At 41.4% G+C, this 13,879-nt stretch overlaps 2 non-coding genes across 2 annotated transcripts; one reads left to right on the top strand and one right to left on the bottom strand.

The window, feature by feature from the left end:
• Positions 1-2,791: 2,791 nt before the first annotated feature.
• Positions 2,792-2,898, top strand: LOC147935305 (small nucleolar RNA R71). The gene has a single exon (XR_015573319.1). It is a non-coding gene; the product is annotated as a small nucleolar RNA R71 (small nucleolar RNA).
• Positions 2,899-10,306: 7,408 nt separating this feature from the next.
• Positions 10,307-10,413, bottom strand: LOC147935304 (small nucleolar RNA R71). The gene has a single exon (XR_015573345.1). It is a non-coding gene; the product is annotated as a small nucleolar RNA R71 (small nucleolar RNA).
• Between the last annotated feature and the right edge of the window lie 3,466 nt (positions 10,414-13,879).

Genomic DNA, 13,879 nt, shown 5'->3' with positions numbered 1-13,879 from the left:
ACCTCCAACAGCTTGCCTTCTTGATGTTAATTGTGCATCACGTCGATTCAAAGAGCGTTCGGCAGCTTGTTGAGATGATCTTGTGGTTCTTGAAGACATTTTGAAAGAAAAATTGAAAGGAATAGACTCAAAGCTCAAAGTTAATAGGTTAGTGACCCAAAAACCAAAAGAACTAAGCTTGAGCAAGAAGATGAACTTGAGAGAGATTTTAAACTAGATTTTTAATGTTTTAAGCAAATGTGAGAGTATGAGAAGCATAGGATCGAGTTTATCTCTTTATAAAGAGGCTAGGGGGACAAAGAGACAAGGGTGGAGCGTCCATACCATTCAAATTTGAATTGGGAATCTTTGACTCATTTTTGCTGCCATTCGACCCCACTACTCGATTGCACGTGGTCGAGTACTTGACCAAAATTCAAATTTCTAACTTCTCTTCTCCCTCCACTCGATCGAGTACCTCTTGTGGGCTGATCGAGTGGGCTTGCGAATCCATTTTTCCAAGTCCAATTCTCTCCAAACCCATCTACACTTTCTTAAAAAAGTCTGTCCAACACAAACATAAAAGAAACGAAATCAAAACTACAAGGAAATTTAAACATATTTACAAGGATACCTTAGGGACTTCCTCCCTAGTGAGCTTGTTTAAAGTCACTAAGCTTGACTTTGATTGCCTTTTCAGGCTTGGTTTAGAGTCCAAGGAGGTGATGAGATCCTCCCTGGTACCACTTGATCAATGTGAAGCTGCTCCTTGATCACTTCACTCTTAACACATGAACCTTGTTTCTTCTTAATTTTGAGCCATGGTCTTGCCTTCTTCAAAGACCTCTTGTTGAGCTGACCTTGAAGATCCACCACTAAGTCAGTTAGCCTTTGAACTGAATCTTTGAGCCCTTCAACAGTCTTGGTTTGTGCTGAACTTTTAATCCTAAGATCCTCTCCATCCTCAAAAGCTTCACAATTAGCTTTTTTCTCTACCATAAAGTGCTGACCTTCAATAGTAGGTTGATGTGCTGAGTTCTTGATGTCAAACTTCATAGTGAAGTCTTTAGCAAGGTGGAGCTTGATGGTTCCAATCTTAACATCAATTATAGCCCCAACTGTGGCTAAGAATTGTCTCCCCAAGATGAGAGGATCTTCTGGCTCTTGATCCATATTCATGATCACAAAATCAGTTGGAATCCTAGCCTCCCCTATCTTGACTGGAAAATTTTCAATTACTCCAACCACATCCCTCTTTGATCCATCTACTAGGCCAATATAGAGGTTGATGGGCTTAAAATGTTCATACCCCAACTTCTCAGCAATTGAGTATGGCATTAAACTCACTGAAGCTCCCAAGTCACATAGACACTTGTTGAAGTGCATATAGCTGATGGAACAAGGTAGGTTAAATGACCCTGGATCTTCAAGCTTTGTTGGGATAATAGCTTTCCCAATCTCTTTCAAATCCTTGGTATCTTGTTCTTGAGCTTTTTGCTTGGATAATTCAAGAAGCATTTCCTTGAGGAAAGGATGTTGAGCATATTTTTCCAAAGGGGGTCCTCTATCTTCCTCTTTCTTCTCAATGATAACCTCTTGTTGAATGGCCATCACCTCTTTCTTCTCAATTACTTCCTTTTCTTGTAAAGTCATGGCTTCCTTCTTCTCAATGATTTCCCTTAGTTCTTTCAGCTTTTGTGCCTTGAAACGTCCTAGGAAAGGCAGAGGTGGTTTATAAGCATGAGGAATATACTTAGTAGGTTTAACAGTTTCAGGGGAAGCAACTCGACTGGTCACTCGATCATTCACTCGATCGTGTGTGTGGTCGAGCACTAGGTCGAGTGCTTTTCCGGATTCAGTTTGATGTGTGAAACTTTTACTCTAGGCTTCAATAAATGATGAATCCTCCCCATCTTGAACTTCACTGTCCTCAGTGACAGCTTCCTCAAACAGATGAACAGCTTTAGCAATAAACTCCAAGGCTTCCTCAAACAGATGAACAACTTTAGCAATAAACTCCCTTGGGTTTTGAATAGCTTTTCCAGGAAGTTGATTAGGCTTTGTAGCTGAAGTAGAGGCAATGTTGCTTTCCATGTACTTCACTCTAGAGTTCAGACTTTCAAACTTGATGTTGAGATCATTATACTGAGAGGTTATCTTTTGGTTCAGCTCAGCAAACTTCTTTGCATCCTCAATCTGCCCATTTGCTTGCCCAAGCAACATTTATTGCATCATAGCTCTCAAATCTGGTTTTTGGCCTTGGTTAGTCTGAAACCCTGGTGGGGGACACAATCAAGGCTGGAACCCTTGATGTTGTTGTTTGGGGGCATAGTTGTTTTGCTGTTGGGGTTGTTGAGGTGGGTAGACTTGATCTTGAGGATTGGCCACATTGTTGCTTCTATAGGAGAGTTTTTTGTTCTTGAATCCTCCTCATTGATTGTAACCTTTGAATCCTCCTTGATTTTGCATGTAGCAAATTTCTGCAAATTCATTCTCCCCATCTTGAACTGGAGCTTGTTCTTCAGCAAGGAAATGAATGTTCTTTTGTTAGCTTAGTAGAATCTTGTCCAACTTCTCATGAACAACCTTCAAGTCCTTCTTGTACTTATTATCTTGATCATTGGAGGCAAACCTTACTGTTCTGTCATAGTCCTCATTGTAGTTCCCATCAGATAGTGCTAGATTTTCTACTAGCTCCCATCCTTCTTCTACATTCTTGTTGAGAAAATTTCCATTTGAAGCTGTGTCCAAAAGCATCCTTATCTTAGGTAGAACTCCTCTATATAAGGTGCTGAGCAAAGACTCATTCCTGAATCCATGGTGGGGACACTCTGTTTGGAAACCTTTAAATCTCTCCCATGCCTCACAAAAGCTTTCATTATTTCTCTGTGCAAAACTTGAGATCTCATTCCTCAATCTAGCAGTCCTTGCATTTGAGAAAAACTTAGCTAAGAAGGCTTTCTTGCAGCCATCCCAGGTTGTGATAGCTCTTGTTGGTAAGGTCTTTTCCCACAAGTGTGCTTTATCTCCAAGGGAAAAAGGGAACAGTCTTAGTTTGAATCCATCCTCACTTACACCATTTATCCTTGTGAGGCTACAAATCCTGTCAAACTCATCAAGATGGTCTAGGGGGTCTTCCATTGGCAAACCATGGAACTTTTTTGCTTGAATCATAGAGATCAATCCACTTTTGATCTCATAATTATTATTAGCAACTGTTGGAAGCACAATACAGCTCTTTGGTTATGTGTGTTTGGTGCATCTCCAGCACCAATGTTTCTTGGTCTTGGATCTTGATTGTTTTGTTGCTCCATTAGCAACTGATTCTCCTGTTCTTGTTGGATTCTTGTTCTCTGCTGTCTCAAGTCTCTTAGTAGTCTGTTGATGTGATCAAGGTACCTCTGAAGATTCTGATTACCCTTGGATCTTGTTTGCATCAACGGACTCGATCAGGTACTCGAACAGCACTTGGTCGAGCACAGGCTCTAATGAAGGTCGAACTGACTGAGACGAGATGACTAATTGTATCCGGGTTGTGACTCGATCAGGTACTCGAACAGCACTCGGTCGAGTGGCAGCTCGAGTTGTATGTCGAGTTGGTACCTGAGACCCAAAACAACCAAGCAGATGAAGAATTTGAATCAGTAATGGTTAAAGGAGCAATAGAGCTTAATCTTAGACTTGTATGAATCCTAAATGTCACAAATAAACACTCAAACAAGCAATGGTGCCAAATTGAAACTCTACTATTTGTATGGTGGTGAATGATATGATGAAAGAGATGGAAGGTGTTTCAATTACCCTTATGCAGTTGTCGTATAAGAGATGTCAAACAATAATGAGTGTGATGCAAGCAATCAGGATGTGAATACTCATCTAAGTCAAGCCAAATATGAAGGATGTTTGTCACTAACAACCTAATTATGATTATGAAATGCAGAATGTAAACCTACTAAAACAGGATACTAAATGCAAAGTAAACAGAATGATCAAAGCAATAATGAAATGAAACAGGAACAAGAATTATAGTAAACAAACTAAGTAATGCCACATGATTAAACAAAAACTAAATGAATGCAACAGTAAAATGCAACTAGAATGAAACAGGAAGATGCAGAACATAAAACAGGAAATCTGGAAGGAGCTCGAGCAAGCACTCGATCGGATGCTCGATCGAGTGGATGGTCGAGTTGATGAGCGAATGCCAGAAACAGAGCAAATATTGAAACAGACTAAACAACAATCAATTAACAATACTTAAAAAGGAAATCAATAAACAAAGAAGGTCCTAAGGATGGATTCATGGGCTGGATTCAAGCTATGATTATCTAAAACTGGTCAACAAACCTCAATCAACAATGAGCTATCTCTAGACAATGATCTTCTAATACATGTTAATCCATTCTCATGACAATAACAATCAAGCTAAGATATTTCCAGTCTAGCTCTCACTAGCAAAGATCATATAAAAGCAGGCATTAAACAACAGATCATTAAAGTCAAAAATCAACAAAACATCTAATCTCTTAGCATGCCATGATAATCTCTAGATCTAGCCTTATCTAACAACTTAGACATTGGTGTGATGCTAAGAATCTTAAGATCTAACCTTACCCTCTCAGATATAAGATTAGCATAGAGCATATCTAGCCTAATCCATCCTTAAGATCCTAAACCACTACTCACAATCACAAAACATGATGAACAAAGTCATAAACCCAGAAATCAATGAAACTTGCATGTTTAGAAAGATGAGATGAAGATCTACAATATTGAAGAAGAAGTCAAACTCAAATTCTTAATACTTTGAAAGTTATGAAACCAACAAGTATCAAAGATTTCTTAGAAAAATAAACAAAAGTGGCTAAAGATCTAAGCAATAAAAAGCAAAAAGGAATAATTCCCAAAAACGGTAAATATTGGGTCTAGAATTGTACTCTCTAAAAATTCTCTTTTTTTTTGTGGCTGCAGAGTACAAGGCCTTTTATAGGAAAAGGAAGGGACGCCCTAAAAATGCTAAAAGATAAAATAAGTGGGTGGCTCGGTCAACTCGATCAGGTGCTCGGTCGAGTGCTGGTCGAGTGGCTTCTTCTTTTGCTTCTCCCATCCGGTCGAGTCCTTTTCTGCACATGGCCGAGTGCTTGGTCGAGTGGGTGGTTGAGTGGACTTTCGGACCTTGATTCTTCAGCTCTAAATCCCTTGTTTCCTTCTCTTGACAGCTCCAATCTGCTTCAGCATCACTTCCATGCTCCTTAGGATCCAAAATCACATGTTTATGCAAGAAACTATGCAAATGCAATGCAAATCTACTCTAATGCATAAACAGTTCTAAAACTATGCAATAATGGACAAATGAGATAGAAAATCATGCAAAAGATGTGAATATACTAAGGGAAAACAGGGCAAAATATATGAACATCAATGAGTATTTGATAAACACTCAGTGAGGCAATCCTCCCATCTACTGGGCTATACACACAAGCAACAATGATTCCAATGTTCAAAACAAACAACAACCGAAACATACAAACCAGGAAAACAAACATCGTCTGGCTGGAAGGGAGGTGTGGACCGACACCAGCCAAGTGTCGACCGACACTGACATTGGTGTCGACCAACACTACCCCACAGTGTCGATCAATGCCATTTTGCTGGTGTCGATCGACACTCCACCTGCAACTGCGATCCGCTGCGAAGTCGCGTGTCGAATCTCGCTCCCAAACTCCACCAACTCGTCCAATACTCAAAACCCAAGCCGGAAACATCCTTAGAAACCTGTAGCAACCAATCCCCAGCAAGAAAACACACAAGCAAGAACAAGGAAATCAAAGGCTTAGATTAGCCATGGTCATGCACTTACCTCTTTGCAGGAAGTTTCTGAACCACAACAACAAATCCAACCCTCCTAGCAAGCCTCTAACTCCTTCCTAGCCTTAGATCTCTCAAGAAACAGCAAGGAATCTCACAAATCTCTCTCAAAAGCACAAGAACAAAGTTTTCTCCCTTTGTCTCTCAAAAATGTTAAACGGCGACAAAGACAAACCAAAAACCCTTCCTTTATTCGACAAACACTTAAGTAACTCGGTTCAATGGTTTCCCAAAATCAAACCGAACCAAATCGAAGATTATAACATTCTGGTTGAACCAAAAAACCTTGGTGTCGACCGACACCACCATGGGTGTCGATCGACACCCAGGTTCGCGGGCGTTACATTAATAATCGCTTATGTCTGGTTGTATAATGTTTAAACCCCGAACATCAGAAACCAATTGGCAGGAAAGGTGCTCTTCCAAAAGTTTGGAAACTACAAGGACGAGTAACAAGTAGGATAAACGATGATGGTACAGTCCAATTCTTTTTCATGGCAGAGCATCACTTACTGACGGTTATTGAGAATGGTCCATGGCACTATAATCTTTGGATGGTAGCAATTGATCGTTGGACAAGACGTAATTTACCAACTTTCTTAACTGAAATCTCGTTTTGGGTAAAAATTCTAAATATACCAGAAGATATCAGATCCAAAGCGGTTGTTCGTGAAGTAGGAGAGGAGATTTAGGTCATATTGATGAAGTCAGATTCAACAAACCTACTGAGGAATCTGATGGGGGAGGTGTGGGCTCATGTAAGCATGAATATCAATACTAGGCTGATCTTTTTCAGATATATTGAGTTCGATCCTTTTCAAGCACCAATAATGATCTTATTCTTCTTCCCCAAGCTTAGAAAATTTTGCTTTCGATGAGAATCACTAAGGCATGATGAAACAGTCTATGATTATGTGGCGCAATTTCCGCAACTAGATGATCAAGCGATTCGAAATTTCCTTGAACCTATGCAAAAGGAAATTCAAGGTGATGATGAAAATATGACTGACAATGCTGATTCCTCAACTCTAATTGTTGGAACAATAAGAACCATGATTCCACCAAGATTGCGTGACATTGACGATATGTCTATTACTCCTGATTTTATTCCTACCACTCTAAAGGAGTATGGGGCTACATCCAAGGTGGATACTAGTGGGAAGCAGAAGGACTTAGCCATAGATCCTGAAGATGAAACCTCTGCAAATATCTTGCAGGAAACTCCTATGTGTACCCAACCAATACCACAAGGTGACCCTATTATCCAAGATCAATCAGAAGGGTTAGGAGAATACATTCATCAAGACATCCCACAAGAAAAAGAGGTTGGTGAAGAACCCACAAAGGTACTGGATAGAGGTCAGAAAAGGAAGGGAGAGGAGATTCCAGCTAAAAATCAAGCTTCAACTTCAAAGCAAAGATTCCAAGACAATTATGAGATACAGGGGAGGGTGGAAACCCTGAAACCACCCCTCCCAAAATTAGGATAATGCTTTGGAATTGTCAGGGGCTTAAGAGGAATCCCTGACAATTCCATATCTTAAAGATATCAGGAACTCTTACAAACCTGATATCTTATTCCTCATAGAAACTAAAAATGGTTATAAGTATGTGAATAAAATAGGGCAGGATTTAGGCTTTCCTTATAGCTATATACTCCCTTCTGATGGTCTTAAAGGAGGAATGGCTATATTTTGGGGTGATAAAGTGCAAATTGACTTTTTGGACTCACCTTCTTTGAACTATACAAATATGTATGTATAAGAATCGGGTTCACCAACTTTTTGTCTTACGTACGTATATGGGGATCCGGATCAGAAGCAACGCAATAGTATGTGGGATAAGATGTCTTTTTGGGCTGATCTGTAAAACCGAGGTTGGTTTTGGGTGATTTTAATGATATCAAGAGTAATGAGGAGAAGTTAGGAGGTCCTCAAAGACCTGTGATAACTCTCTAATTTACATGTTTTAGACACCCATTTTTGTCCATATTTTGCATTATATATACCCTAACCTTAGCATTTTTAGGTCCTTTACTGTAGGAATTTGTATTTAGGCCATTTAGGGTGCTGCATTGTTGTATTTGTGCATTTTGGATGAAAACAGGTGCTTAAGAGCCTAAAATGGAGAAAAACAAGGTCAAACCCGAGCATACACCCGAAGGAGCAATTATGCAAGAAGAACAGTCTGAACCTCAACCCGATCAAGGAGGATCTAAGAGCAGGAAGAACAACCCGAAGACCTACCCGAGGAGTTACCCGACTTGAACCTCGTCCACCCCCCTCGAGCAGACCCTCGGGCAGGACCGAGCAGCTAGGTTAAAAGGATTTCCATATATAAACCCCCCCTCTTCTTCCTCTCGCCCTAGCACGCCGCAGACACCGAGACCAGAGAGCAAGAGCTTCTGAGAGAGATCTTGAGCGACTCAAATACTTTTTCCATTTTGTTAGGATTTGTTTTAATTTCTTTTGCTATTCTTTCTATTTTTCGATTCTATACTCTTCTACTTTTACTCTATTTTTAATATAATGCAATTTTCGTTTATTTGTGTTTTTATGTTTTCTGCAATGAAATTTGAGTAGTGAAACAAAGTTTCTAGGGATAGGATAGACAAATATGTGTTCTTGATTGGTTAAGATGTCTTAGTTTGAATGTTTGTTTTATATAAATTTCCTTCTAGATTGATGTTCTTAATGATATTTTCAGACCGAGAGGTTGAGACTACATCTAGGGTGTTTGGCCATCGAGAGATGTTGTTGAAATGCTTGAATCAATCAATGCTAGAGATTTACTCACTTAGCCTAAGTGATTAGATTTATTGACAATAATGAATCGGTTTGTAATGTCTGCTTGGTCATGTTTCTCCAACGAGAGTTGGGTAGGGGAGTGAACAAGGTTGATTGTTTCTATCACGAGAGTGTTTTAGCAAGATTTAAGAGATTCATTGTCTAGGAAATATTTGCTTGAGGCATGTAGGACATCCCAAATTGGTCAGGAACACTTATGAGTCAATTACCCCATCCTTAGGAGCTTTCTTATCTTGATTGTTTACGTTTTTATCAATAACTCGATCCCTTACCCGAACTGGTACTCGATCACCAGCTTCGTGTACACCTTTGACCTGTTCATCCTTGACTTCTTGATCCGATCACTCCACCTGATCCTGTACTCGAATGCTTGCATCGAGTGCTTAAGTCGTGTGGTTCTTGCTTGTTTATTTTCTTTTTGATTATTTTAGGATTCTTAGATTAAACCCCCAGCTATTGCTTGGCTTGACTTGCTTGCTTCTGATCATATCTTATCTGCTAGCATAACAATTGATAACCCTTTGTACTACAACTACATAGGCAATTGATATCCTGGGTGAAAATCCTGTTATCAATTTGGCGTCGTTGCCGTTTGGTTGAATTTTATTTGCTACATTTAAGATTTCAGCACTTGCAAGATCAAGTTCTATTCCACACTTTGCTTCGGAACTAACTTGTTTACTTTCGTGTTTGTTTGTTTTGAATTTCAGGTAAAACCCGAGTACCCACCCGACCCGTCACTCGATCACCTGGATCGGGTAGACCTTCGTGTACTGTGACAACCCGTCCCGCAGACCCCACTAGCCCACCGCTAGCCGCCCTAACGGATCCCAAGCTGGCTCTGCAGGGCATCGATCCTAACCCCTCACTGTGGACATCCAAATCTACCAGTAGGTTATTGGTGCGCCAAGCGTTCATCGAATCCTGGTCCCCACCCTTTAACAACCTTCCCACAGGACAAGCTGTCACCAATTGATCTGGATTTGGATGAATAGTTCTTATCCATAGTGAGGGGTTAGGATCGATGCCCTGTAGGGCCAGCTTGGGGTCCGTTGGGGCGTCTAGCAGGTAGGCTAGTGGGGTCCGCGGGACCGGTTGTCATATGTACTCACTCAGTTAACTGATTGCGCATGCAAACACGATCCAAGGGTAGCCAACACTTGAGTCCTTTCATCGACAACATCGACAGACCAAGGTTAATCCGTCAACAACAAGTCCAGCAACCACAACCAACCACAATTGAGAAGGTCATGAATAATCAGAATGGTCCACCAGCTCCTCAAGAGAGGACCAACATAGGAGCAGGAGATGCTCAATCTACTCACACTCAAAGACAAGGCATTGTGCCACCTGCTGTTCAAAACAACAACTTTGAGATCAAGAGTAGTCTCATCCAGATGATATAGAGCAACAAGTTTCATGGACTGCCAATGGAGGACCCATTGGACCATCTGGATGAGTTTGATAGGCTCTGTACCCTAACCAAGATAAATGAAATTAGTGAAGATGGGTTCAAACTCTGGCTTTTCCCATTTTCTTTGGGAGACAAAGCACACATCTGGGAGAAATAGCTTCCCAAGGAGTCCATCACCACTTGTGAAGCATGCAAGAAGGCATTCCTTGCCAAATTCTTCTCCAACTCCAGAAACCCAAGGCTGCGTAATGACATCTCATGCTTTGTTCAGAAAAGCAATGAGACGTTCAGTGAAGCTTGGGAACATTTCAAGGGATACACAAGCAGATGCCCTCATCATGGCTTCAGCAATGCTTCATTGCTGAGTACACTATACCGAGGTGTAGTCCCTAAGACACGGATTTTGCTGGACACCACTAGTAACGATAATTTCCTCAACAAGGATGTTTATGAAGGCTGGGATCTAGTAGAAAACTTGGCTCAATCTAATGGGCATTACAATGAGGAGTATGATCACACTATACGATCTTCTGACGAGGATGATGCTAAGTACAAGAGAGCAGGAAAGCCCTCAATGACAAATAGGACAAACTCCTAAACCAGCAGCAGCATGGCCATGTCATCTCAGAGGAAGACCAGTGGCCGTAACAAGATGGGGAGAGTGCTCAGCTAGAGGATGTGAACTACATCAACAATCAAGGAGGTTGCAACAAAGGGTACAACAACTACAAACCGAACCCAAATTTTTCATAACTTAACCCGAATGTTGCATATCCTCAAGACCAAATCTACCCATCCGTAGTCCAAGGGAACAAAGGCTAGAAAAAGCCTTTTGTCCAATACAATCAAGGCTATGCTCCTAAGCAGCAGTATTCTGGTAATTACCAGCAACCAATTGCACCACCTGGATTCCTACCACAGCAAGGTCCGCAAAACCAATCTCAAGAAGTTGACCTATGCGGCCTAATTGAGCAGATGATACAAAATCAAGCATCAACCGCTATGGACAATGCAAAATAGTTTGCGGAGATGAGCAATAAGATCGATTCTGGGTACAACGACCTGAATGCCAAGTATGATTCTCTCAACACTAAGTTGAGATACCTAGAAGGCCACCACAACACCCAACCACCTCCAAAAATCAACCAGCTTCCAGGTAAAGCTGTTCAAAACCCAAAAGATTACGCAACGGCACATGCCATCTTTCTTGATGATGATTTTGAGGACTACCTGAAGACAGCGATGTTCAAGATGGGGAGGATATGGATCACTATGGGATGTATGAGCACCAGTACTACATATCCGAGTATGAACCCGATCCCTCACCCAAGGAGAGTGATCGAGATGATAACCGAGGACAGGTTCAAGAATCGGAAACCAATGCACCACCCGAGGCTGAACCCGATGACATACCTGATGAAGGTGATCAGATGATACATTGGGTGAATGTTCAGATGACAGATCAACCTCAACTGCCTCAAGCTGAGGAAGGGGAATTAGAGGAAAGGTTCACAGCTGCTCTTGACATCCAACTAGAGGTGCTTGCAGAGCGTATGTCCAAACAAAAAACTCCACCTCCTAAGCTCTTGCCACCACATGAACTTCGAGAGGAAATCATCAAGGACACAGCTCAGCTCGAGATTAAGGTAAAGGAAGCTGTCAAAGAGATTGGGAATGCGATTCTGAGGAGTGGAATGTGTTTAGATCATGAACTACGAATTGAGGAGAAATTGGAGGATCCCGGATCTTTTACTTTGCCATGTTCAATAGGCCTTCAGATTTTCAATAACTGCTTGTGCGATTTGGGAGCTTCAGTAAGCATCATGCCACTATCAATTGCCAACAAGATGGGTTTCAGCAATGTTCTAGCTGACGAACAATCAGACACCCCATTGGTATCCTGGAAAACTTACCTCTCAGGATTGGAAGAGTGGAAGTTCCTACTGATTTCATGATCCTTGATATGGATAAGGAACCAGATGATCCACTGATCCTAAGAAGACCCTTCTTGAAAACGGTAGGAGCAGTAATAAATGTGAAAAAGGGAAGATCAGCATAGAGCATGGAGAGCATTTCAAAATGGAATTTGACATCAAGGAAGGAATTAAAAAGCCAAACATTGATGGTCAAGCTTTCTCCATCCAGGCCAAACCAAGAGGAATCAAGCATCAAGCTAATATTACATTTGCTGTGGAACCGGGACAAGACCAGAAAAATCGGTTGAACCAGTCTGTTTCAGTGGAGAGGATTCCAGAACCTCTCCCTCCTAACAACCATGCTTGAAGAGCATGAAGAGTCAAACTAAGTGACTTATAACAAGCTCACTTGGGAGGAAATCCCAAAGGTATCCTTTAATTTCTTTTCATTTCATTTTATTTATTTTGTCTTATTTTAGATTTTTACAATAATTTATTTCTATAAGTTTACATATATATATATATATATATATATATATATTTATTTATTAAAAAAATGGAAAAACGAAATTTTGGGGAACCCGAGGTTCTACCCGAATCCGTACCCGACGCGCCTGACCGTGTTCCCACTCGGGTTGCGAGTGGTGTCCGAATTCCACAAAACCCTAGCCCACTCTCGGTGAAACCCTAGCGGCAACACCTTCTAATTGAAGAGGACCAACCCCTTCTTCCTCGAGACTAAATCGATAAGTGATCAAAACTCTTTAACTTCCATCTTTTTATTTTTCCTTTCTCTCAAACTCGAGTGCTTTAAGATTTTAGGGAACTAACCCTATTAATCTCGAGTTTAGATTCTTCTCTTTTCAAGGATTCAACAATGGATCCCAAGATGAGGACTTACCAAAAGAAGGAGACAAGATCAACCTCTGCCACTGCTAGAACCAGAGGTGACGGCGTGGATGCTCGTGATTCATAGGGAGGAGGAGACGGTTCGCGTTCCCAACCGCCGAGTGGACGATTCCAATCCCCAACCCGATGCTCAACCCGATCCGTCACCTGAGCAGGTACTCGAGCAACCAATCGTGTAAACACCCGAGTTCGATCTCATAGCCCAGTAGCGGTTGCAATCCGCCGATCTCCTCGACCTAGGGACCTGTCTACGTCCGAGAGAACCATCTCTGACCCAATGGAGGAGAACCGGAGGAGAACCAAACCTCACGGTTGAGGAGCAGAGTCGCGGTTACAAGAGGGAAGAGACCAGCCTCTAAAAAAGCTGAGGAAGTAGCTGAGAGAGCAGCAGAAGAAGAAGATCGAGACACAGAGGGTGAGAGTCACGACCGCGAAGAGAAGCAGAGAGAACGCACACGGTTGGCGTCGAGGCGACTGACGCAAAGAGAGGTGGAGACTCCGGCCAAGCTTTTCAAGGTCCTCTACAAGATGAGCTTTGTTGTTACCCGCTACCTGATATACAGGGTATCAATCCTTTATGCAGTTGTAGTACAAAGAGTTATCAATCCAAATGGTTGTGTATTGCTAGCAGGAAGGATATGATCAGAACAATGCAAGTCAAGCCAAGCAATTAGGATTTTGGTTTTAATGATTCCTAAAATAAACAAAGTAAAAGAAAAATAAACAAGAAAACCACACGACCTAACCACTCGATGCAAGCAATCGAGTACAGGATCGAGTGGGGTGATCGAGTATGCAAGTGAGATATGAACAGCTCGAGGTATTACTCGATACAGGTTATCGTGTACCTGATCGGGTAAGTAGTCGAGTAAGTGAAAGAAATGCAAATAAATAAAATACGAAAGTTCCTAAGGATGGGGGTAATTGAATCCTAAGTGTTCTAGACCAGTAAAGATGCCTTACATGCTTCAAGCAATTATTTCCTA

The sequence above is a fragment of the Camelina sativa genome, chromosome 11 (genome assembly GCF_030686135.1).
Source record: "Camelina sativa cultivar CO46 ecotype springtype chromosome 11, ASM3068613v1".
NCBI lineage: Eukaryota > Viridiplantae > Streptophyta > Magnoliopsida > Brassicales > Brassicaceae > Camelina > Camelina sativa.
The sequence above is the reverse complement of the archived record's forward strand: the minus strand, read 5'-3'. Positions and strand labels throughout refer to the sequence as shown.